The sequence below is a fragment of the Octodon degus genome, unplaced genomic scaffold (genome assembly GCF_000260255.1).
Source record: "Octodon degus isolate 3935 unplaced genomic scaffold, OctDeg1.0 scaffold00228, whole genome shotgun sequence".
NCBI lineage: Eukaryota > Metazoa > Chordata > Mammalia > Rodentia > Octodontidae > Octodon > Octodon degus.
The window spans coordinates 1,416,942-1,444,561 of NW_004524804.1; the positions used below are offsets into that span (position 1 = coordinate 1,416,942).

The 27,620-nt window shown below is 45.6% G+C and overlaps 1 pseudogene; it reads left to right on the plus strand.

The window, feature by feature from the left end:
- The window catches only part of LOC101580196, a 66,155-nt pseudogene extending 40,118 nt beyond the window's left edge, over nt 1-26,037 (plus strand).
- The last annotated feature ends 1,583 nt before the right edge of the window (nt 26,038-27,620 follow it).

Genomic DNA, 27,620 nt, shown 5'->3' on the forward strand with positions numbered 1-27,620 from the left:
TTTATCTCAAAGCTCCTGTGCCCCTCCACGTCCTCGTGCAGCTGCAGGAAAAAAGAATGGAGCTGCAGGAAAAAGAATGAGCTCTGAGACACACGTGGCCACCCTCCTACCCCGGAGTGAGGTATGCGGTGCAGGTCTGGGTGGATTTGTTTTCGAGGATGGCCACAGCCAATTGCCACAAAGCCACCTATAGCAATGCATTCTCCACAGCTCTGGAAGCTGCAGTCTTAACTCCAAGCCTTGGCATGTCCTACTGAACTCGGTGGCTTTTGGGGAGGCCTCTCTTCCACTCCTCCAGTGTCTGGTAGCTGCAGGGTGCCTCTCCTTAGCCTATAGCAAGGCTTTGCCTCTGATATTTCATGGAAACTCTTTTGTTCTTTCTGTCTCTTTCTCTGGGTGCTTTCTCTTCTTATCAGGACCTAAGTTACTGGGTTAAGGCACATCCTGAAGGGATGTGACCACATCTGACTTCAATGATGGCTTCAAAGGTGACCTCCTAATAAGACTGTACTCTGAAGTTCCCAGTGTTCTTGAAGGGCAGAGGAACATTATTCAGCACAGTACACTGTCACAACGGAAAGCCCTTCAAGCCCAGGACTTTTGACCTTGAGCCCCACCCTCTTTGGACATAACACTATGATAATTTAAGATCAAAAGAACAGACATAAACATATACAGCTGGCTGGATCTAGAGTGTGGGAATGTGGACACTAATGGTGTGTGATACCAGATTAGCCCAGACTGGAATGGCATGGCTCTGTGTATGGGTCATGGAAGGTCTGCTTGGGTGTGGGTGGCACCAATCAGTGGCTTTCGAGTCTGGGTGGAAGATAAAGGGAGGGAGAGAAGGCCAGCCGGTCTCCTGCTGGGCTCGCTGCTCCCTGCTCTTCTGCCTGCCCTGCTGTGGGCTGTTTCTTCTCTGGGGTGCTGTTCTGCCCGCCATCCTACCTGGGAGCCAGCTGACTGTACTGAACCCTCCGCGCACAGCACCATAAGCCGTTCCTCCCGGGACTGGTGTCTGGTTTTCTGTTTGCACAATGAGAAAACTGACTAAGACAACCTACATGTTTGAATTTCCTAACTAAAACCACAAAGACTTCCAAAGGAAAACGTTTTCGACCTGTGGCATAAATTATTGTGCTTAACATGTAGCTTGGACATAAGAATGAGAAAATTGAAGATACATTCTTGGAGTTTGAATTTGTGTCGCCTTCAAAAGATACCAGTGAAGTGATATATATTGAGTATTTGTTTTATTTTCAATATTTAACATATTTATTGAAAAATTGCAAATATAGCACAAACTTATTTTAACCACACCTGATTTCCCTAACTGCTTACACCTTAACTTAGCCTGAAAGGTTTATGATGGTTTATGAACTAGTACTAATGTATTACTGCTGGCATGGAATAATATTTTTTCAAATCTTATTTTGTTTGCTGCCTGAGACCCCGGCCCAGGGCGCTTCCCTGACACTGTGCTTGGGTACCCGTGGAGCACTTCTCAGACTGTCCTCATTTTCAACATCCTTGAAAGCTCTGAGACCCAATCTGTGATCAGTTTGGGTTCCATGTAACATTTTCTTTTTTCCTTGTAGACTGGTGTTTAGTTACTTTCTTGTTGCTGAGACATAATACCCAATACCCACATTTTAGAGAAGGACAATTTTATTTTGGTTTCAGTCTGCAGTCGGCTGGCTGCAAGGTGAGGGCATCACCCAGGAGAAGTCCACGGCAGGGCGGCCGGAGCAGAGAGGCCCACCAGTCGGGAGGCCACGCCTGCCTCAGGCTCCGCCCAGCGCCCACGTCCTCCCGTTGGGCTTCGCCCCCAGTTCACATGAGCAGAACCTCATCAGCGGATTTAGCCTCAGACGAGCATCATGACCCCACAACCCAGTCACCTTCCAAAGCCCCATGTGGAGTGCATGGAGTTCCGGGGGTCATCCAGATGTAAAGCGCACCAGAGGGGTGTGGGCTTTTGGAAGAAAGCTGAGAGAGAGGGGGGGGGAGAGAGAGAGAGAGAGAGAGAGAGAGAGAGAGAGAGAGAGAGAGAATGAATATATACTTCAGTCCCTCTTGTGCCCGGGTCTCGATGGTGTTCTTCAGAAGGAGGTCGTGACATACACTGAAGGATGGGGAGCTGTGTTCCATGTCCTTGAAGCTTCAGTGTCTAAATCAATTATTTGGAATTCTTCTAAACTGGGCTTTTCCCTGCTTTCCTCTGTGTATTTATGTGATTGCTTACTTGAATCCATGTGGGCCCAGGGTACCTGAGGCTCGGAATATGAGTCCATGATGGCTACTTGTCCTGTTGCTTGCCTTCCCCCACCCTTGGTCCTAGAGAGCCTCTCAGTTGGCTTTGGCTTCCCTTCACGAGCCTGCCCCATGTGTGTCTGTGTACAGGCTTGTAGGATACAGTTTCCTTCCGCTGGCACTGAGCGGTGCTCCAGGCTCATCTCACACGCGCCATTTCTCAGGCCTTGCCCGAGCCCCTACTCATGTTGCTGCAGAGAAGAATCAGCAAAGATACCCAAGACCTGGGTTCCAGGCATGTTCGCTTCACCGTGGCCTTCCTGGTCTAGCGGTGCAGAGAACCCAGGCACACACTGCACCGCCTGTGCACACTATCAGTCAGTATTTCTAGATCTCTATGTCTGTTTTTATGGTACTAGGCACAAGTTCAGACTGATGTCACCAACTCTCGTCTGCCACCTCTGTAGGTCCCTCTTGTTTCTGTAAATTCAGCCTGGAGAAATCCAGCTGCATGTGATGTGAGCATACCGTTCTCTCCTTGTGGACATCTCCAGTGGGCTCAGGCATGCGAGCCTGCTCCCTGCAAGACGTGGCCGAGCAGGGACAGCGTTTACATGCCCTTTCCTTTCCTTTAGTCCTCCAACCTCCACATTCATAAATGCCCTTCCACGCTCACCAGGGTCTCACACTTGTGACACATCGGGGTTCTTTTCTACCAGAGTCTCTAGTTCATCTGGGGACTGCTGAACTCTTTGACTGGTGTTAATTGTGTGCAGGGTTTAAGGTTCACTTTCTGTGGTGGAAACCCCCGACTTTGGACAAATATACTATGGCATGTGTCTGTCATCAAATAGCACACAAAATGGTCACATCAGTGGACAAACTCCTTTGTGGTCCATGATGTTTGCCTCTCACATCCCAGGGCCTGGGCAGCCACTGATCTGCTGCCCTCCTCTGTGGCTTTGCCTCTTCCCTATGTCACAGATGTGACATCTGTACACTGGACACAGCATTTCATTCTGGCGTCTCTAACATAACAACGTGCATTTCAAGCTCAACAAGCTTTTCCATGGATTAATGGTGCTTCTGTTTGTAGCACTGCAGACTGTTCCTTCCCATGACATGGCGCTGCTGCCTTCTCTGTCGTCTGCTGTGGTGCTTCTAGGTCTGATCATTACGATGACATTGGTATAAACACTTATGTGCATGTTTCTGAATGAACGTAGTGTTCCAGTCAGCTACAGAAAGCTGGACCCGCTTGCTGGTAGCATCATGCTTGGCCTTGTGAGAAGCTGCTGGAACACCCTCGAGAGCCGTTGGCAGTGCTGAGCGGGAGGCCCTGCGGCCCAGGCTCCAGCCGGCCGATGCTGTCCGCTGTGGGTTTCAGCATCCAGGGGCCGTGTGGTGGGTTTCGTTTGCTTTGCATTTGTCTAATGGCAAAAGATGCTGCAGACATATTTAAGTGCCGTTTTTCATCTGTATTTTTTGGTGAGTTGTTTGTTTAGATTCTTTGTCATTGAAAAATTTTTCATTCCCATTTTTTTTTATTATTATTATTCTGTGTGTTCCAGTTAAATGTATTTTATCTGCTCAATGATTTGAATTTTTTTCAAAAATAAGACTTTTAACAATGTAAAACATTTAACCACTTCCAACATCTTTTCACTTTATGGATTATAATTCATCAACAACCCCCAGGTTTTCTACAATGACCTCCAGAAGTGTAAGCTGCCATTATGCATTTACATCTATGGTGTCGTTGAGTTGACGTTTGTATAATGGACGAGTCTATCTATCTATCTATCTATCTATCTATCTATCTATCTATCTATCTATCTCCATGATTTATTAAAGAGACCCATCTTTCACTGTTGTGCCCTCTGCCCTGATACGTACCTGCAGCAGCTTTGTCTGTGGGCCACAGCTCAGCCTGTGGGCCCATCATCCCTCTCCTGTGTTTAGGTGTCCGTTCTTCTACTCACACTTGCTGTTGGCTTCTGAAATTGTGCAATACGAGTCTTCCAAAAATGTTTGCTTTTTTAGCATTGAGCTCCATTTTACAACATCTAAATGTCAGAAACAGTTTGCTGATATCTACAGATGTCCTTCCTGCTAATTTAATTAAGTTTGTATTAAATCTGTGTGTCAGTTTGGGAAGAACGAGCATCTTTACTGTGCTGAACTTCTGAATCTGTGACCATAAAACCTCTCTCCATTTATTTAGACCTTCAATTTCATTCAGCAATATCTTGAATGCATATCAATCATATGGTTAGCTTTAGGCTTAAGGACTTCTTGTTAGTGCTATTGAAAGTGGTATTTTAAAATTTAATATATTTTCTTCTCTAGGATATAGGGAAATAATTGATCTTTCAATATATTTTGTTCTTTTAAAATGTATTTATTTATTTATTTGGTACAGGTCTCACTACACAGCCTAGACTCAGAGTGACCCTCGTGTCTCAGCCTCCCCAGTGCTGGGGTTATGGGCACGCACCACTACACCGTGTTTTGGGCCTGGCGCAGCACGCAGTACCAGGGATAGAGCTTGGGTCCTTGCGCTTGCCAGGCAGGCACTGAGCTGTCCTGCCATCCTTGATCTTTGAATATTGAATTTATACCCAGTGACCTTGCTGTACTCACTAATTGCTCAAAGATCCTTTTGCTATCTACATGGGCAATGTCTTCAGAGTGCGATGTCTTTCTTTGCTTTCTGTGTATTTTTGCCTTTTCTGCCTCTGTCGTATGGCTCAGGCTTGCAGGACTCGGTCACACACGGATGGGGAAGAGGACGCTCTGGCCTGTTCTCGACAGTCAGCGGAAGTGTGCGGTCTCTCTAGTCAGTCTACCTATCTATGCATCTCATTGGACCTTGTTTCATGAGCATAGTTTTGCCTGGAGATCTGCTTGTATTCCAAAGCACTTGTATAACAAAGTAAATTTTCCCATAAGAAATAACAGTGAAATAAGAAACTCTGATCACTTGTCCTATAATGCAAATATATTTATATAAAAATGATTACAGTGATTATAGCACTGTAACACCACCCACTACTCTAATATAATACAAAATATAAAGAAAATATGAAATATAAAGAAAAATAAAGAAATTAGCCCCTTCTTACTTTTGCAAGCCACCATGGCCACGTAGACACAGGCAGGGAGGGGACTTTTGCTGTCACCGGTGGAGCCTCTGCTGTCTTCCCTCCATGGAGTGCTTTTCTTTTTGTGCAGCCTTAACCAGGAACCTTTCCAACAACACTTGCTTTTGCCTCCTTCTGAGCATTTCACAGAAGTCTGATATTGCATTTCTGTTTCAATGAGACAAATTCATTGCTAACAGCGCTACAGCCGTGTGTGTGTATTGTATCTCCACAAAATTGTCACCATTTCTCACATTGCCCTTGTCTCTAATCTCATCAGAAGCGAGAGATCCCTCTGCCTTTTCCTTCTCCTTCTCTGTGATGAGTTCTCTTCCGTAACTTCTCGCTGTCAGGAGATCACCTACAGTGCCACAGCGAGAGAGGAGCCACCACTGGCTCAGCCGGACCATGTGACATTCGCTTTACTTCATACTGTACTTGTACTGAAGGCATCACTCATCTATCAAGGTAAAATAGATTAGCAACATTTGCTCGCCTTGTGGAACACTCGTGGAGTGAGTTGCCAGGTGAGGCTTTACTGTCCATTCTCAGTTGTATCCGGTTCAGAAGTTTAGTTTTTTCTATAATGCTGGCAAAGATGACTCTGTCTGTGGCTGTGCAGGAAGGGTGCATGTGGTTATGTCCTCGCCTGACACAGAGTTTGTAAAGAAAAACAAGAATTTTCCAGGCACTTCCGTTTGCTAACTAAATTGTAAACAAAAGCATTGGTGAATCAAGACACCACTTGGATATAAGATGTCCTTGATATACGTGGGTATGCAAAATTTATAATACATTCTCTTGTTTTTTTATTAGTTTAAGATCTTTATTTTGGGAGATTAAAGATGGTAGAGTAGAAGCCAGCAGAAAAATGTAGCTTCTCTGGGATCTAGATTTGAGACTCCTGGAAAAAAATCTTGGTGAAGAAAAAACAGTACATATTTGGGAATCAGAAAGTGGCTGGTGGGAAAGCTAGAAAAGCTGATGAGATGAAACACAATGTAGAAAAGTCATGGAGCAGAGAGCAAAGGAGCCCTGGCTCCCTGGAAGGGACCCCTCACTGCTGACACAGGTCAGCCCAAGGGGGTCAGTACCTGCCGGGCAGAACTACAGCGGGGCTGACAGTGCAACCCTCCTCTGCAGCCCACGGTGTCACAAGCTGCAACCACACTGTGTGGTTTACTCCTCAAGGGACTGCTTCCTCCACAGTGCAGCTAGAGCTGCAGAGATTGGTGCAGCGCTGCGGCAGTTGAGAGCATCTCATCAGGAGCTATTTGGGAAGGAGTTGAGTGTTCGAGGCTGAGCTACAGAACAAGCACAGGACCACTTCATGCCATGGATTCTCGGGCCAGCTTGCGTAGCACCTGGGAGGTAGCCAGCATGGGAGATAGCTGCCGGGAGGGCGTGGGCTAGGCATAGACCCTTGAGAAGTTAGATTTAGGCCGGGGAGGGCTCTGGCGACTCACTTCCAGTTGCGAAGCTGGGTCCATTGGGCGAGGCTTTTGGAGGTTCTGGGTCTGTCAGTGCTGGAGCTGAGTCCAGCAGGCTGCTGCTGAATTTCTGGAGAACTTGATGTGGAGCCAGTACGCTACTCACTGTCCCCAAGTTAATGAGGTGGCTGGATCTTAGGAAGGAGGTGAAACCTCTACTCAGCCACACCCAGAGCACAGCACTGAAAGGCAGACACTAGCTAAGAGGTCTCTGTACTGCAACAGATTCTTTCCACTATAATCAACCCCAAAACTTCAGCACCACAAAACAAAAATATTTAAAAAAGGCAAAAAAAAAAAAAGCCTCCTAAAACTTCCAACTTCCCCAAAGCTAATCCAGGGGACATTGATGAAAAAGAGAATGAAACCTGAAGAATTGAATTATATGAAATTACAAAAGAGGAGAGGAAAAGATCACCGAGGTGCTCAGCTCACTGAAGGATGATACTGCTAAACGGATAATGGAGACTAAAAAATACACCCCTGGATAGTGAATGGATCACAGAAGAAATCAAAGAAGAAATTAGATTCTTCATAGAATCCAACAATAGTTCCAGTACAATTAGTGGAACCTCAGGCGCACAATGAAAGCTGTTCCAAAAGAGAAATTTATAGCTATGAATAGCAGAAAAACAGAATGGGTCCAAATGAATAACTTAATGATGTACCTCAGTGTCTTAGAAAACCAAGAATAACCCAAATGCAATGCTAGTACAAGGGAGGAAATTATAAAGATCAGAGTAGAATTTACTGGAAATTTGGCTAAGCTAAATACAAAGACTTGGCAAGTTGAAGAGCTTATTCTCTGAAAAAGTAAACAAAATGGACAGCCTCAGCTAATCTCAAAAGCAGAAAAGAAAAAGCCCACACGAATGCACTTAGAAACGAACAAGCTAAAATTACAGTGAACATGGCCAAAATCCAGATTATTAGTAACTTCTTTGGAGTAAATCTGTACTCCAATTAACTGAATTCAGAAGAAATGAAGAGCTTTCTTCATAGATATGAATCGCCAAAACTTCATCCCAGAGGATACAAAAGCTTTCATTTATTCCATAGCAAGAAGTGATATTGAGGCAGTAATGAAAAATGACCAACTATGAAAGGCCAAGGTCTGTCCTGATGGGATGGATTCAGGAATTCTAAAAGAACTTCAGAGAAGACTGACACCAATACTCCTCAAATTCTTTAGTGAAGTTGAAGGGGAAGGAGTACTTCTAAAGTCATTGTCCTGATTCCAAAGTGAGAAAAGGGTCCGACTGCAAAAGAACTCTACATTAAAGAATCATTCATGAATACAGGTGCAAAATCCTGAAGAAGACTGTCAAATGCAATCAAGGTATCATGCAACGCATCACGCATCATGACCGAGTGGACTGCACACAGGAACACGAGGATGGCTCAACGTGTGCAACCCATGCAAATCGAGAAATGTTATTTAGACATTTATTGTGCTATTAATGTCATACAAACTGAAGCAAGAACAAAGATTATAAGATTGTCTCAATAGCTTCAGAAAAGTCTTTGCCAAAATTTAGCATTACTTCATGATAAAAGAAACAATCTCAAGAAAATAGGTATGAAAATACTTTACCTCAGGATGGGAAACCACTTATGGGCAAACTATGTCATATTAAATTTGGAAAAGCTCAAAGATTTCCCTCTAAACTCAGGAGAAGGATGCCCACTGTCACCACTCCTGCTCTGCCTTGTATTGTAACCTGCTGAAGCCTCTGCCATGTCCTGGTAGTATCACAGTGTAGGGACCAAGACTTTGCCACATGCACCTTTAGGGAACATTTATCCAGACTATGACAGAGACATGGGTCTCATAAGGTGAATTAAGAAGTTTTCATTTTTCTTCTTTGCCTTTGATAAAATTATGCAGAATTGGCACTGCGTCTTCCTAAGATCTTCAGTAGATAATCAATGAAAACCATCTGGGCCCAGCAGTTTCTTTTTGTAAGAACTACATACATTAATTCAACCTTTTTGGTGGGTGTAGAGATATCCACACATGTTTATCCTTGAGTGTGTTTTGGTAGGTTGCACTTTTAGAGAAGCTATCCATTTCCCTTAATTAATCAGAGCTGCAGGGCCAGAGGCATGCGCAGCATCCCCTTATCGTCCCTTTGCTGCCCCCGGGGCCAGTAGTTAGAACTTTCCCTCTCACTTCTGATGTTGGTGATTCTGCCTTATCTTCTTTAGACCACCTAGACATTTATTGATATTTTCAAAGGACCAGCTTTCAGTTTCATTGATTTTATCCTTTACTATTTTTAATTACACTGGTTTCTTCTGTACTTTCAAAGTGTTTTATCTTATTTGTTCTAGATTTAATTTGCTCTTTTTCTCTAATTTCCTAAAATGGATGTGTAGGTTATGGTGGTTACTATAATTCATGCCACATCAGGTTTTGCAGTGAGAGTTCGATGGGTTTGTTCTGAATCACCCCGAGAGCTGCCTGCACTGGTGGTGAGGCGGGAAGGCGGAGGGAGCACAGTTGTCCATCGTCCTGGCCACGTGAGATGCAGCAGCCTTGGGAAGCAACCCCGGTGAGCTGTGCTGGTGGCTGCTGCTGAAGAGAACACGGTGCAGTTCTAGACGGTGGGATCGAGGTCTACTATGATCTAAATGTGATTCTTGGGTTCTGAGGCTTGTGTAGGAGCTGAGTCCTCCTGGTGAGGGGAAGGGAGGGTGGAAGCCTCATGTGAGCCTTTCCTAAAGTTGTTGTAGACCTACCAGGCTACACGCTCATGACTGAGCCTCATGGATTCTAAGATGACAAGCAGAGGAGACAGAAGAAGGGGAAGGGAGGAAGGAGGAAAAGGAGGGGTGGGAGGAACACAGGTATGCTGGCTCTCTGACCTCACCATATGGGACACAGGTACTCTGGCTCTCTGACCTTCTCACAGCTCCGGTGTAATCCTGATGATCTGACAATCCTAGGCCAGGGTATGGGAGCAGATGGAAGTTTTCCATGCTTACCTGGATCTGGAATACAACAGTCCCAAAGCTCAGGTGAGGCCAGCAGCACTAGATCTCCTGCTGGGGGCAGGCTTTGGTGAGTGTTGCTTCTCATGATTCTGCTGGCCCTGCCATGTGGTAAGGTCCTCCGTTCTCCTGGCTGTAGGAAATAGTGAATTTCAAAGCACATTGCACACATGTCTACTGTACAACTAGTGTCTCTGTGGGCTCCGTATCTGAAGTACAATTGTTTGCTTATTGATTCATTGAATATTAAGAAATGATTTCCACATACCAGGCACTGTTCTGTGCTCTTCCCTCCTAAACGGCAAAATTTGAAGCAGTGAAAAACTTTCATTGTTATACAGAAGATGTAATATTGTATTGTCATATAGGAGAGGCAACGTGATTTGGTCTGATGATTAGTGCTAAGACAACAAAAGCAGAGAAGGACAAAGAGGACAGACAGATGGATGCGCATGTGTGCATCTTAGGCACTGTGCTTACTCAGAAGGGTAATTTGAGGAACTGATATTCAGTCAAAATCTTGAATTAAATGAAGGAGAGAGCATGTCAAAAATTTGAGACATAAAACATTCCAAGCAATGAGGATAGCAAGTGCAGAAGGTCTAGGTGAGTTAAATTCTACTCCTTTCAGAAACTGGCTGGTGAGCTTAAGGGCAGAAGGTAAGCACCAATTGGCAAGAGGGGGAGCAGCGGAGGCCAGGACAGGGCACCGTTCAGACCATGAGGAGCTTAGATTCGTGGCAGCATGTTTTGAGCAGGAAAGTGAATGATGTGATTTGCATTTTAAAGCATTAGCCTGGAAGCTATACAGGGAGTCACTATTAACAAATTCGCTCACCCTAGCCATTCAAGGTCAGTGAGGACTGAGGACCTTAGAGAACCTGTACTGTAACATCCTGTAATTCAGTGATGTCTCAAATTTTCTGATCAAGGAGATTATGCCAAGGTGATAGTGTTGCTTGTCATGATTCTGCTAGCTCTGCTCTGCAGTGATGTCCTCTACTACAATCGCAGAGGAAAGTGATTGAAGATGTAGAGGTGCCTAAGGAGAGTCACACGGAGAGAAAACCTTTTCTCAGGCTTTTACAGAGAGAAAATTGGTCAAGCAATGGCTGTGACTCATTCACATGGTGACACTGACAAAGGATTTACAATCTGAGGTACAGGGTTGCAGGATAAATCCCGAGGGGATTTGACTGACCTTATCAGATACAAAAGCTACATTTCTTGTTATATAGGTCCTGCTTTATCTTGGTCTTAACCATCCAGCAGAAAAGTATAAAAATGAGGTATAAAAAGCAAAGCCATATTAATATGCTGAGCTGTAAAAGGCTCAAGTCAACAACTTCTGACACTGCCAGTTTTACAAAAACCCACTACTATTAGGGACTACTGGACTATATTGGATTATTTTGCTGAATTCACACACTTAGAATATTTAAATGGCAATGGAGTACCCATCTCTGACAAAGCTAAACAAAAAAAGGGGATATAAATGAAGGACTATTTTGTATGTGTATATACAAAATAGGATAGATACACAGCTACTTTCTCTTCATTCAATGAGCAGAAATATTTGTACTAATAGTGTTTTGGCAGGATATCATGTCTGCATCTTATACTATGAATATCCACTACGAAGACAACAATATGCAATGTATTAATTATTGGAACTGTCCTATTAACCTGTTTTGAAACTCTCTCATTCCTATTTGTTTCTCAATAAAATTAATAAAAACAAAACAAAACAAAACAAAACAAAACAAATTTGCTCTGCTTCAGGGAAGCAGAACCCTGAGGTCTGATAGGTAGTGTGTTACTGGGGTTCAAAATGGCTTGAACGGCACGTGCTATAACCAGCAGTGGGCAAACCCTGATTTCTATTTGTTTGTTTTTAACAATTTTCATGGAATGAATCTCAATATTCTGTCATTAAAATGATCAGATAAGCAGGAAGGGACATTGGGGAAAGAAGGAGGCTGTCAAGATAGCTCAGTGGACTAAGCGCCTGCTGAGGCAAACACGAGGACTGGGGTTCAATCTCTGGCACCACATTTCCACACTGCCCTACCCCTGGGGTGCTGAGCTAGCCACTGAGTCCAGGCATGGTGACACACGCTTGTAATCCCAGTGGTGAGGAGGCTGGAACACGGGGATCACTACAGGTCTGGGCTGTGCAGTGAGACCCTGTGCCAAATACATAAAAAAAGAGGCAAATGCTTTTATTCTGGTCTGTGGTGATAATACAGGGACTACTGGCCTGGGCTGGAAGTGAGCTGGTATCAAAGCAACTGCCCATTGTCTCTTGAGAGAGTTAGCGTAGCTTCAGGAACATCTCCTGGCAGTGACTTGTGAATCAGAAGAACAGAGTTCCTGGAGCTTCAATCCAGAGACTCGGAGATGACCTCCCTGGACCTCTACTTTGGATATCTCCCTTGATGTTGGATATTGTAGTTATTACCTCAAACATATGGAAATATTAGAAGACTGTATTAAGATCATCATTAGTTAATAGGGAATTATGCATATAACTATTTAAAATATGGAGAAAAATAAAGGTCCTCCACGAATGAATTCGAGGAGGCCACTCCTGTGTCATTCGCCCAGGAACCTCGTCCGAGGCCCAGTGCACCGCCTTCTGTGTTAGCTGTCAGGACAGCAGAAGAAGACAGACTAAAAGCAGGCAAGCAGGTTCTGAAAGCATATGACGCAGAGCTGTGTGGCTTTTCCAGTATAAAGTTCGGCTTTATTCATATACAAATTTCACTGAAGTTCAGACCATGTTTTTATTCCATTTTCTTAATTTTTGTACCATCTCTCACATACTGCTTTAAAAAATATTTTAGTTCTATTTCCACTGTGGACATTTGATGAACTGCAACTGCTTGGAGATCTTAACTACAAATTGGTATAGTGCGATAAGATTTCGAAAGAGTGTTTCCTGCTTACTAATGATGACATTTTTTTTTTTATTCTAAGAGAAAAAAAGCAAACTTTCAAAACAGGGTAATAGGAGAGCAACAATAATGAATACACTGCATAATGTTATCTTCAAAATAGTTACTCAGATTAATAGGTTACTGGGAGTAACAAGATCTAGGCATGAATAGATACTACGAATTGTGAAGAAGCTGTTCAAGGCAAAAAGACACTGTGATGTCAGAAGGGAAAGGAAGGAAGAAAAGACAGTGTGCGTGCACGAGACGGTTCAGACACCACCCAGCTGGTTTCCGTGACTCCGTCGAGAATGAAGGCTTGTGCTAACATTGTTCGGATGATGTCTCATCCTGTATCTTGTACTCTGAGTAATCAATGTTTATATGGACAAATTGCAATAACCTATTGCAAAGTGCAGCAGCTCAATTGTGTTATTTTTATCCATTACCTATGTTTGATAACCATCTTGTATAGATCTGGGACAATACTAGAGGACAATCTATAAAAATGCGTAATCTATAGATGGGTTCACATCCTGCTGGCAGGAATTGTCATAGAATCCAGTAAGTGCTTTTGACGTAGAAATGAAATGTTAATGTCACCCGGAAGAGGGAAGGATAAAGAAAGCCTGTTGAAAGGAGATGGCATTTGAAGGGGATTTTCCAAGCCAAGCAGGACTTTCTTGCATGGAGAATCAATGTGTCCCCAGAGATGCAGTGGGGTGACACATCAGGCATGTGATGAGAGCACCCCAGTCTCCAAGAGGAAGCATGGGAGATACAGATGGCAAGTGATGAGGGGCAAATGGGGACACTTTGTCCATTAGATTTGTGACAGGATAATCAACTTGAAATTTTCTTTATACAAAGCAGGCAGGAAGGTGTTCAGTGCCGCTGCAGACCTTGTGGGCCTCCTGGCTCATATGCTGGAGCTCTAGCCTCCTCTCACTATCTGGAGGGAGGATCTTTACAGTCCTGGTTCAGGGAAAGTGAAGTCGTAAGAGGAGGGCCCCTGCCCTGCATAACTACCGTCCTGCAGAAACAAGGAGACACCAGGAGGTGTGCCCCTGAGGACACGGCGCTGTGAGGACACAGTGAAAGTCAGCTTCCGAAAGCCAAGGAGCAAGGTTGAAAGGAAGCCAGTGTCCAAATCTGATCTTGACAGCCAGCCTCGTGAATTAAGTGCATTTCATTTGTGTCACCCAATGTTGCAGTGAGGGTTTATAGGGAAAAGGTCTAATAAAGGACACATAATTTATAGGATTATTTTATAATATTCACCCAAGGAGTCAAATGCAGAAGAGTGTGGGAGAGCTGTCAGTGCATTAGAGACCCAAAGAATCCTGGCTGAGGGCCCAGATCCCACAGCAATGTCCTGCACGAGTCAGGCTGAAGACCCAGGGCCCATGACGATGTCCCCCATGAGTCCAGCTGGAGGCCTAGAGCCCACGACCGGGTCCCACGCAAGTCTATACGAAGGATCTGCACTGGCATCTACACAACACTAGCCAGTCTGCGCTCGCGGGTGAAGGATCCGTGCCAGCAGGCTGAGGGATCTTCCCTGGAGCCAGGAAGTGATGCTCGAGGTAGGGACTGAACTCCGAAAAGAACCACAGCCATGCTCAGCGACAGCGAGGACCTGAGCTCCTCTAATGATGAGAGCAGCAGGTTCATATGAGGAAAGTCAGCGGGACACGCTTCTCCAGGAGGATCGACAGCACTGTCTTCTCCTCCTCCAGTGCTTTCGTGCTGCTGGCAGTGGTCCTCAGCAGGCCTTCCACACTCAGCACCACACTGACTCAGTCCAGCAGGGTGTCCAAGCTGACCATTAGGTGATCCTCCACATTCCATCTATGGTGTCTCATGACAATCCTAGTAAAGTAGCTACTAAATTACTTTTGCACAATGTGTCCAGCTTGACCTCTACATCGTTGCTCTCTCTGGTTACATTTCTGAGCCTGTTACAGTTCCTGTCATCTTTCTTTAATGCGCCCCTGGAATGCTATTCTCCTGATTTTTCTTCTGTCCTCCCTTCATGCTTATCACTCAAAGTTTAACCATCTCTATGCCTGAGTACTGCACACACACCGACGACCTCTGGCAGCATCCCCGGTCAGGCTTCGCTTTGGCGCTCCTGGTCCCCTGCAGATGCGCACCGTGCATCTCCTTGCTCAGCAGACGCAGTGACGCGAAGGCTGTGCCCGAGTAGCGTGCTGTGCCTGGTCTGCAGATTGTTTCTGGGTGTGATCTGCTTCAGAAAATGTTGTATTCATCTATTCAGTGACCAAAGTTGATGTTGTAAGTCATTCTGCACCCCTCACTGGCCAGGAGTCTAACCATCACTATCCAAACATTTTAATTTGAAGACACTTCCATTGCTGGACCTTTGTCAGTTCCCCTGGCACTGCTTTCTATCAGGCATAGGCTGCTGCTTCGCTTTCCTAGCCCTCTAATTGGTGGGTATTTGGTTTATATCACTTACATTCTGGGTGTAAAGCTAAGTGTGCACTAAAATCTAATAATTCTGAGGTAGTAACTTGGCCGAAGTTCTTTGCTATTGGAGAATTAAAATCTACTTTCTAATATTTCATAAGGGAGTTTCCTATGCAAGGTAAATTATCACTGCTAAGTGGATGCAGAATACTTCCAGGATATTTCAGCTTAAACATTTTAGACTGCTTATAGTGATTGGTTAGTGATTAAGGATCATTTAAAAAGCTCAGCTTCCTAGAATGAGAGAAATTTTTTCTGTATGATGATTGTTTTATAATTTGCATGTATAACCCAGAAACTTAAAGTCCCTTTCAAATTCTTGATGCGCCTTTATTTCCTTTGAGCAAGTGAATATATGTATATATACGGACACAGTCAGTCAGACATTAGCCCACGCCTCAGCCGCTTAATGCACGTGGGTAATCACTAGGGTAAAACATTACTTCTAAGGCTCTTGTGACTTTTGGGGCTTATTTTCTCCCACTCCAAGACAGATTCAAATCTGCTTTGTGGTTGAGTTCATTTCTTCGCAGTGCTCTATTTTTACTTGTTTAGGTGGTAAATCCAGTTTAAGCTTCACCTGCCTCAGCCTTCGGGAGTCACCAGAGGTGGTGGCTTGGGTCTGTCAGCCTGGGATGTGCTTGTTTGTCATCAGAATGTAAAAGGCAACCCACAAGCTGCTGAACCACAAGCCAAATCTACACAAAACCAAAGTGCTCTAATTTCTTTTGTAGCTTGTCTCTCATGGAGGAGCTTCTTTCACGGTGTTCATGGATTTTTGTTATGATTTAGCAACCTATTGTGAAATGCCGAGCTGGAAAGCTCGGAGTCCCCATGAAACAACGCGAACGTGGGTGGTGCTGTGTTTCTATTTATGGGCTTTATTCGGCTATGGCTTATAATTCTTAATATACTTCCATTGGATGTATATCCATTTATATTGCTGTTGTTTTTATGGATGGGAAAATCAATGGATTAACTGGTGGGTAAATCAGCGAGGCAGTACAGATTGCTTGTCTCTGACCAAGGAAAGCTACCTGGCCAGGAAACGCTGTTTCGTTTCCCACAAAGAAGAGTGCGAGGACAAGGAGCCTCGCTGGAGGTGCTTGCCTCCTGCTGTTGCTGCAGTGGGAGCTGGCATGGGGCGAGGGCTCCCCCGATTGCCACCGTCCTTCCGCCGCTGAGCCGGGTGGAAGCTCCCAGCAGGTGCGCAGGTGCAGGCTCAGCTGGCGGGGCCCCGCCGGGCCTTGGTCAGATGAGGAGAAAACAAAGATGCAGACCAGCGCCTGCTCGGTGGGTGCTGCTGCCAGGGCCACTCTTGTAGTGGGCCACAAGACACCAGCATTTAGGGCGCCGGTCCCTCGGCCAGCCAGTCGCCTCGATATCGTTGTCCAGTTCCTGGTGGACGCTGCAGCCACGCTTGGCAAAGCCGTCAGCTCACACGCATTCCTTCTGACGTTCGCACTGCAGAACACTGTTGAGGACGCTGTGGGCCACGAGTAAGAGAATACCTCCAGATGGAACGAGGGCCAGAGGCCTCACCGGTTCCACGAGAAAAGCCCAAAGTGTCTTTTACTACCTCGCTTTCTGCTCTCCCGCGGTGTGGGAACAGCTGCAGGGCGGCACACAGTTCAGAGCGGACGTCTACATCGACAGACCCCCATTTTAGTCTCTCTCTTAACGGGTGTAAATTCCTAAGTGAGCTGACTTTTCATTTTTTTTTTTTTTTCTTTTCTTTTCTTTTTTTTGCAGAACCTCAAATTAGACTTGCACCCAGCACTTCAGGCATCCAGGACCGTGCTGCACCTCTGAGCCTTGTGCCATTCCAATTAGTTAGCTTGTACCTTTCAATTTTCTTACATGCAAAATAAATAAAACTTCCCACCTGATCATCTTGTAAGGATTAAAAGGGACAGGATCGCAGTGCTTAGTCTAGTTTCTGGTCCTGGGAGGTATTCAGGAGAGGACAGAGAAAAAGGAGAAAACAACGACAATGACCAGGGAATATGTGTGTTCCTTTATGCAACATGTATGAGGTTTACGCATACACTATTACAAGTCCCAGTAAGACGTCCGTCCACTAACACCGGACAGTCTTCCACCGTGCCTTCCGCGCTCAGCGCTCCACATTCAAGCGCCAACCGGACGACGAGGAACTCAAAACAGATCCTCAGAGCTGTAGCACAGCAGCTACCATTTGCTGAGTGTTTATTATGGACCAGGCTTTGCTGTGTCATTAGCAGGCTAGCTAAAAACCTAAGGACAAACCACACAGCTAAAGAACGGCCAAGTTATTACTCAACCGCGTTTTATTTTAAAGCCCCAGCTCCCGGCCAGTTTTGCTAAATCTCCTTGTAAGCTGCAGATTTCTCTCCAGCGTTGTTAGTGCCAGAGGTGCAGATGTGTCTCATCTCTGAGATACGATTTCATATACGAAGTGGTGGATAAAACTGGGAAGATTTTGCAAGAAACGTGAGCTATTTTCTGTTCCGCATTAGTCACTTGCCTGCTGCTAGGACACACATCCAACATCCACAAAGCAGAGGGGGAGGGCTTTCCTAGGCTCACGGTTTAGTCCCCGCCGCTGGCTCGGCAGCAGAACCGCAGGGCAGAAGGCAGGGTGAGGAAAGCCGGCGGCCCACCGCACAAGCCAGCCGCAGGCAGCGAGGGGCGGAGCCGGGAGCCAGGCCGCGCCCTCCCCGGGCGTCCCCAGGCCCGCCTCTTGCGGTCGGCCACAGCCCCAGCTCGGAGTACGCTAGTGCGTGGGGACATTTTAGCTCTAAACCATAACGTTCCTAAGCTCTTCTCATGTCTGAAGCAAGTCAAACGACCTCATCTATCATTAGGGTACATGAACCCTGGTGGCCCTGTGTCGTGGTCTGGGAACTCCCTTGGAAAGCCGGCCGCGCTGGCCAGATGCCAGCTGTGGAGCCGGGGCTCCCATGACCTCAGTTTCCCTGGGGGCTCACTGCCAGGGGCCCGGTCAAGGTTCGGGCACCGTCAGGATGGCTCTCTGGTCGCTAATAAAGGACCACCGCACTGCCACCTCACTGCCATGGCCGTGTCCCACCTATGCACGGATTAACATGGAAGAAAGGGTCTAGACGCCCCCCTGCATGCTCTCTTCCTGATAGGTGCTGCCGCGAAGAACGCCTCTGCTGAGCCCCCCGAAAGCCTCCTCCGCGGCCAGCGGTGCGCCGCCCCTCTGTAAAAGCCAATCATTTATGACCGCAAGTGCGGGACACTTGCACAGCTGGTAATAGAGGCTGAAATGTTTCTTATTAATATCACATACATTTTGTTTTGAAAAAGTAAAAAGTTTTATTGAGCCCTGGGCATTTCTGAAAACTCAAAATTCTTTTGCATTTATCTGAAAGTTCCAGCAGCCTCCTGCAGTCCGCAGTCCTGCAGGGGTGAGGTCTGAGCTCGGAGCTTCGGTGGAACGCGGCGGCCTCTCGCGGCAGCAAGAAAACAAAATGAAACAAAAACAAGGACGGAAGCACAGATGAGAACAAACTCTGGATTTGTGTAGTGGAAGGGAAATCATTTTCCACGAGCGGACCTGAGAGAATGAAACGCACTAAATCTGTCTCACGGGCTCCTGTTAGCAAAATGACTGTTGAATACAAGATAAGGAATTGAAGCCCTCCCTCTTGATGCAAAGACTGAGAGTGAAACAGCCAACATAACCCTTGCGTAGAGCCGCAGTACGTCAGAAGTGGTGCTGCTTGTGTCTTGTGTGAAGAGAGACCCAGCTGCCTGTGCGGGGCAGGAGGTGCAAACGTGTGCGAAACGACTGTGCCACGCGACGTTCTCACGCGTGGGGATAGCCAGGTGCTGGCTGTGCGTCTGCCCTCTAGTAAGTTTACTATATTTGATACAGATTTCTTCTACTGGTACTTTAAAGAATTTAACATAACCACAATAAAAAAGGAATCCAATTCTGAACAGCTTGATTCTACAATTTCAAACTGTTTTTACACATGGAGTTTGGTTATGGGCAGGGTGGGAAAATATGAGTTGTAAAGTCGGAGAGGAGAAAAATTTTACTGACTTGATTTAAAAGCCCTCTGAGTGCTGACTATACTATATTCAACATTTCTGTTAAACTCGGTCAGGTAGAAATATACCACTAACAGGCATCACTTCTTTTGCAATCTGCCCTGAAATATCTGATGGAAAATGAAAAACCATCAGGCAGTGTGGTGGCGAGCCCACTTACAAACGACCCCAGTGCCCTCTGCGAGCGACCTGAGTCCTGCCGGCCGCAGGAACGGTGCGCAGCCCTCCAGGCCTCTGCTTCCTGCCTCCACGCCTGTAAGTGGGGATGCAAGGCACTTATCTGCCTTGTTGATGGCACTGTGCTCATTTGATGGCGGTTGCTGCACAAGCGACGCAGAGGGACACAGAGGGAAGTGCGCCTGCCGAGGCCACCAATTTGCTACTACAGGAAGGGAGGCATGACGCTGCCGCTGGACAGACAGGCAGACGGTGGGAAGACGGAGGAGCATTCCAGCACCTTTTCTCTTCTTTAAAGAATAATAAGCCCCTCTTTCTGCCTTCATTCTCTTGTTCATGGAAAATGCAGAAAAAAAGAAGGCGCAGGAGGGTGGGGTTGAGGAGGCAGAAATGCAGGCGTCGTCCGTGCTGAAGGAGAACATAAGCACCAGGAGACGGGGTCACTCTCCCGACACAGCTGTCATCCTGCGTGCTCCCTGGCCAGGCAGGGCCAGCTTCTGGCTCTGCTGAGGCCTCCTCGCCCCGCTCCTCGGGGAAGCCAGGTTGCTCCGCAGAGTGTGCTGGGGACCGCCAGCTGCAGCCTGCAGATGTGCACTGCCTGGGTCTGGCCCAGGACAGAGCATTGCACACCAATGGCGATAAAGGGGGCTGCGAGATGTAAGAATTAGAGGTAGCAGTTTTATGCTTTTCTGCATTTTTTATGCATTATTAAAAAATGAATGAACACAAAGCCACATCTGCAGTGAACTGGAAGGATCTAAAATTGTGGTTAGAGACCTGAAGATGGGAATTTTCTCCTCACCAAGCACTGAGGGGTTTTGATAAAGTGCAGGCCCTGTCTTAAAAGCAAGGATTTTTACATCTTTTATTAGTGCTTCTGTTATAGGAGACCAAAAAACACTTGGACTCATTTGAGAATGAAAATGCCCGAGCCAGTCCCTCTCTCTTTGTGGCAATCAATCTCTGTCTACTTCGGAGGTGGCTTTATACATATATACATTTTGTATTTGGTAGCAAAACTCTATTTTATAGCCTAAAGCAAATGGCTTTATTTGGGACTTTATAAGAGTGATTGATTTCTTAAGAAAAAAAAAGGAGTGCCGGGTTGGGAGACTCCAAGGCACTCGCTGCTTCAATCACTGACATTCTTTAGAGAAACCAAATCACTGTTTTTACACTAATAATACAATTGGTAATTAGAGATCATCTCTGCGGCTCACTTCAGTGTAGTCTCACAAAGTACCTGGGTCTCTCCCAGACACCACTGACCTGCGTTCTGTCCTATGTGCTTGAAGCATGAGAGATGGACTCGCCCAACGCTGTGCTCAGACTGGGGTGACGCGGTGGAGTCCACTCCTGCCCAGCTCCTCCTGGCACCATGTCCTTCTGCCAAGAGCAGGTCGGTTATCACAGGAGCCGTTTTCTCCCAGGCTGCTCATTGACCATGGCTCAGACAGTGTGGAGTGGAGCGGCGGGGCTGCGTGGCCGCGTGGCCACCTGGCCAGGGCTTCAGCGAGCACGACGTCCCTGGTGGGCAGAGCGCAGCGCCTGTGCACACAGCTCCGGCCCGCCCTGCCTGGCCCTGTGACTGCGTTGAGCGTGTGGTTCCTCTGCGCCTCATCTTGGCCGCAAGAAAAGAGGACACAGAGGCAGAGCTGACTTGCTCCCCACAGTTCTGCAATGAAATCAATTGCTGGCAGCGACTTCCAAAACACAAGTGCTGGGGTCCTGTTTTCTGTATTGATCTTCATTCCAAACCAAGTTGGCATTTAAAAAGTCTTTAGTAGGCTATTGATTAATATGTAACTTGTCTGGGGACAAACTGTGGTGAGTTTGAAAACAAAAATGAGCATAATTGGGACCAAACTGTGGTGTGCAGAATCGCTACTTTTGAATGCTAGAGAAGGATTTTTTTTTTTTAAACAGCAGCAGTTTAGAAAGTTTCAGGTCCAGAGCAATTTCCCAGAACCAGGGTTCTGCCCTGCAAGATGCCTTCATCCTAGTATTCCCTTTAACCATGGTGGGGGCTGTTCTTGCTAGATTAACAGGGCCAGAGCTCCACTTGCAGGGCTGTCCTGGGCGACCGCCAACGGCAACTTTCGCCTCTTCATCATCACTCGGCCTGGCTCCCCACCATATCCTGAGGTAGATATGGCTCACAGCTAGTGCCCTGGACATTCCCAGAGGGTAGTTGTTTCCTTTCAGCCTGCACAATACCTCGGGGAATCGTGTCCTGTAGTGCGCAACACCAGTCTTCACTAGAGGTACAAACCATTTTCTACACAGGAAAGAGGCAGGATCTGCACCATGCTGTCACGTCCCTCCTGACCAGCAGCCCCCTTACCTCAGATGCAGGCTCTCTAGCTTCTTCACCAGGTGGTCTCCAGAGGAAGAGGCTCCTTCCCGGAGATTCCCGAGCTCCTGTGCTCGAGTGCATGTTCCACAGAGAGGCTTCACCACAGATATCTGTATTTCCCTCTGCACCCACTCTTAGGAAACAGGAAAGTTGTGGGGATGGAAATCAAGGTGTTTTTTTTTTTTTTTTTCCTTCAGTACTGGGGAATTAAACTTAGGACCCTGCACTTGCCAGGCAAGCACTTATTCTACTGAGCTATCTCCCGGGCCCCTCAAGGTTTTAAAATATGTTTTCCATTTACCATGTGGAGAGCCTCAGAAAATGTACAAAGCCTCTGCTTCCTAGGTCATGAGGCACAGTACTGTCAGTGTAAAAGGGTCTCATTTTTGCAAAGCACCGTGAGATGATAACTGGCTTCAAAGAGTTTACCCAGGAAGCTAGCCCTTCCAAATGCCCAGGAGATGCTCACCTTGTTATACATTGGCCTGACGGTTTTCATGGCTCATTGAAGAATTCTGACTGCCTGCTCAAGGACTGCGCGCCTCCTGCCCCTCTGGCATGGCTGCCTGTGAGTCTTCCCGGAGCGTCCTTCGGTGCTGGCAGTCCTAGCACATGCGATGGTTTGTGTCCTGTGGCAGTGTGCCCCAGAGCTTCCGCTGACTCCTGCGCTCTTCATGGGTAGACACCCTCTACATGATTCCTCGCCCAACTCCGATTGTGGCCATTGTAAGTAAGTCTTGTACATGCTTATGTGTTTGTGTACCTTGGTTATATCTGTTTCTCTAGGAAACACTAACTGATACAAAGAAAAAGGGGAAAAGATGGAGTTCTTTTGTATTATGCTATGCATTATAGGAATTGCATTGTACATGCAACCAACAGCGTTTGATTTTGATAATTTCTTCTTGCATGTAGATGCTATGGGAACAATCAGAGAGAAGCAGAGCTGTGGGGAGTTCTGGCTCCAAAGCTGAGTTCTGGATAACACCCGTGTGTGCTGGTAATTTAGGTGGAGTTTGCTGGAATATTTCTTCTTGAAAAGGATTGTGTATTTAATCAACCATAGGCTTTGTCTACTTCATTGAATTGTTATATTTTTATTTTATGAAACTAAGATTAAAGATAATTAGACAACTTCAAAAATATGTTTTACTGAAGATTTATTTCTCAATTCAGTCTATCTGAGATTTACTTATTTTGACTGACATAACTACACAGGCCTGAAATATTTAGTTGGTGCAATAAAAAAACATAGTGTTGGGGTGGTTGATCTAGGTAAATGTTAAAAATTAAAGCTAGGTCAGGTGGCCCCTAAAACCATCTCAGAATGCAGGCTGAGCCCTGAACAGCTGCAAGAACCTGGCGATCCAGGCTCTCCCCGCCCCCGCCATCATGGGAGTCTTGCTGAGCTGCAGCCACTGTCGCTGCCACCTGCAAAGGCAGGCTGAGTCCCAGACAGGGAAGGGGCATTCGTGGGCCCTGACCCCACCATCAAGGGAGACACCGTGAGCTTCAACCAGATCACGCAGTGTTGCAGGAGCCTTGTGGAGCTTTGGCCCACCTCCATCTTTGTGAGAGCCCTTGCTCACAAGTGGCTTCTGCCCAGCATGTCACAGAAGCCACCCTGAATCACAGACAGTGGGGGCTTTGGTGAGCCTGCCCACACCCACTGTGGTGAGAGCCTCGGTGACTCAGCTCGTACCCACACTCCGCCCCTGCCATCACTGCTGAACCCTGGGAGGCACTGGGAATTTCAAAAATGCTAAGGTAAAAGGGCAGAAGGAAAAAAACGAAGGAGTAAAAGGCAACTGTAGATCTCCAGTTCACATCGGCCAAGACCAGGGGGTGAGGACCTACAAGTTGGAAGTCACACACCTGAAAGTTCTGCAGTGACAGCAACTAAAAGGAACAACTCCATCAGGCTACATAAGAAATCAGATCAGAAATAACCTCTCAGGTAAAAAAGAAAGAAATGACAAGTATGAAAGAATTGCTCAGCACATCTAAAGAAGACATGGATAATTTAGAGGAGAACAGAAAAAAGGATTGAAACATTGACTGAACAATACGCGAAAGAATTAGAAAGCATGAAACAGATTCAAACAGATATCCAGGACATTACTGGATAACCTCCTGAATGAAACTGGAGACAGGCTTTCAGACCTTGAGGACGCCATTGCAGCTGGTGGTCACAAAGAGAAAGATCTCTTAAAGTAACAAAGAAGCAGGAAATATCAATTCAACAGCTGCAGGATGATACAAAGTAAAGCAATATAAGACTGATATATTGTCAACTAAACAGCAGGAGTCAACACCAATGACAAAACAGGCTGCTTGCAGGAATGGTAGCAGAAAATTTCCCAAGCATGGGAAAAGAGTGTGACCTGCAGAAAGTGAGGCATGTAGAACTCCAGTTAGCCACAACCAAGACAGACGTCCTCCAAGACGCGTAATAATCAGGTCCCAGACACTGAGCAAAATGACAGAATGTTCAAAGCTGTTAGAGAAAAGAAACAGACCACCACTAATGGAAAGCCCACCAGAATCATGCGAGAGTTTTCAACACAATCCATGAAGTCAAGAAGAGCTTTACGTGAAGTATTTCAGGTCCTGAAAGAAAACAACTTCCAACTCAGATTTATGTACCCTGAAAACTATTTATCAAACTTACAGATTAGATACTAGCGTGACAAAGAACAACTGAAGAAATTAATGACCACCAAACCAACCTTACAGAGAATACTGACAGGCATTCTACAAAGAAACAAAAATGATCATAACTCGCAGAACAACAACAGAAAGGAACCACAAAGCAGAGCAGTTAAACAGGGAGGCAAAGTAGGGACTCTGCAGTGGGAAAACGACAGGACAAAGATCAGCCGATACATGTTGGCTCTAAGTGTTAATGTAAATGGCCTCAATTCACCAATCAAAAGAAACAGACTGGCAGAGTACATGAAGGAACAAAATCCAACTATATTCTATATATAAGAAATACATTTAATCCAAAAAGAAATTCGCCGACTGAAAATCAAAGGATGGAAAGCAATACTTCGTGTGACAAGAGCTCAGATAAAAGCCAGGGTAGCTATACTGGTTGTTGACAATATCAACTTCAAACCATGAATGAATAAAAGAGTTAAAGAAGTCACTACACACTTGGCAGTGGAAAACTGCGAAAGGGAGAGATAATAGTCATTAATATATACGCATGCAGCGTAGGAGCATCTAACTATATAAGACAAATTTTAACACACATGAAAAATTAAACAAGCGGTTCCTGAGTGACTTCTTACAACAAGAGGTGACCCCGGGCCTGGAGCAGGGCCTTCCCTGTGTCATGGCTCCCAAGTATCAGTCTTTGCTCACCCCTCTGACCAAGAAGGCCTGACTGTCTCTGGGCCCCAAACCCGAGGCAGCGATGGCTTCGTGGTCCCAAGGGAGAAAAAGAACAACAATAAGCAACTGAACACATTGATGAAGTTCAAAATGAAATAGACATAATGAACAAGCCAGTGAGGTGATAGCCACAATCCCAAATTTTGGGGTAACCTTTGAACCATCCTCAAGTGTCTGCACTGCTTAGGGAAGAAGATGAGGAAGCTTTGCATTATTTGGCCAGAGTTGAAGTGACAGAACTTGAAGATATCAAATCAGGTTACAGAATAGATTTTTATTTTGGTGAAAATCCTTACTTCGAAAATAAAGTTGTCTGCAAAGAATTTCATTTGAATGAGAGTGGTGATCCGTCTTCAAAGTCCACTGAAATCAAATGGAAATTGGGAAAACATTTGACAACACGTTCAAGTCAAATGCAGCATAAAGCCAGTAGGAAGAGGCTGCAGGAGGAGCCCAAGAGCTTCTTTACATGGTTCACTGATAAGTAGGACGTGGGTGCAGATGAGCTGGGAGAGGTCACCAAGGGTGACACCGGGCCCAACCTGTGGCAGCACTATCTGGTTCCTGAGATGGATGATGAGAAGGCTGAGGAGGAGGAGGAGGAGGGGGAGGAGGAGGGGGAGAATGAGGAGGAGGAGGGGCTGGAGGACATTGATGAGGAGGGTGATGAGGACGAGCGCGAGGAGGATAAGGAGGGCGAGGAGGGTGAGGAGGACGAAGGAGAAGACGACTAACTGAATACTGACGGATTCCAACTATTTTCTTTTTTCTTTTTTCTTTTCTCCAGTCCCTGGGAGCAACTTTCAGTCTTTTCCCCCCTTGTGCTCAGTCACCCTGTTCTTGAGGTCTCTCTTCTCAAACACTATGGTTCTCGACTGACTTAGTGGGGAGAAACCCTGAAGAATACAGGGGGACAAGGATCTCCACAGCCTGCTGTTCGCAATTCATTTCGATCCCCTCCTGTCTCCACAAACTTTCTGGAATCAACACCACCGTGCTCTGTGGGAAAAAAGAAACCTCTCCGCCCCGCGCTCTTGGCTCTGCTGGCAGCTGGAGGGTGCTCGGTCCCTGCGTAGTAGTGCGTAGAATTCTAGCTTTCTTCCTCCTCTCTGTATATTGGGCTCAGAGATTACACTGTGTCTCTATGTGAATGTGGACAGTTAGGATTTCCCAGCATGTACCTGTCTACTTTCTCTTGTCTAAAAAAACATCTAATTTTTTTTTAATGAGGTATAGAAGGTCAGAAAAGGGTGGGTTTGAGATGTTTAGGTGGGTTAAGTGGGCATTTGACAACATGGCTTCTCCTTTGGCATGTTTAATTGTGATGTTAACTGACATCCTTGCAGTTTAAGAGGACACTTTTAAAATAAAATTCTCTCCTTGGTGACTTGAGCCCTGCCTCAATGGGAGAATCGGAAGAACCTATAGGATCTTATTTGGAATTGACATTCTCTATTGTAATTTTGTTGGTTTATTTTTAAATTCTTCCCCTCCCCAACTGGAAAGGAAAAGGTGATGCTCAGTCTTAAACATTCAAAGTGTACAAGTTGCTTTGTTACAATAAAATTACATGTGCACACACACGAAAAAAAAAATCAAAAAAGCCATAACAGAATTGTGATGGGGCACTTTAAAAAAAAGCGACATTAGCTAGGCAAAAAATCAGCAAGGAAATAACAGAATTAAATCAAACTTTATAAGAAATGGGCTTAGTAGACTGTTACAGAATGTCCCACCTAGCAGCATCAGAATGCATATTCTTCTGAGCTGCACATGAGACATTCTCCAGAGCAGACCACACCCAAGCACATAGAGCATGCTTAGTAAGTGCAAATGAACTGAATTTATCTCATAGATATTATCTGATCATAGTACAATGAAACTGGAAATTACTGACAAAAATTTGCAAAAACTGCCTAACCACATTGAAATTAAATAACAACCACTGAACAATAAATGGATCAAAAATAAAATTAATAAAGAAATTAAACACTATTTGCAATAAATTCAAAAGGAAGATACAACTTTCCTTAACCTGTGTGATGCAGTGAGGGCAGGCTTACAAGGAAAATTTATCCTGGTGAATTCTCCCACCAGGAAAACAGACTGAACGCAAATACACCACCTTGTGCTGCACCTCAAGCTCCTAGACAGAGAACAGGTCGAGTTTAAAGATTAAAGAAGGCAAGGAATTATAAAGATCAGAGTAGAAATTAATGCAATGGAAATGAAAACAATACAAGGAATTAATTAATTAAAGAGTGGGTTCTTTGAAAGTTATTCTTTCATTTATTATGAAACTGATAAGCCCCTCAAC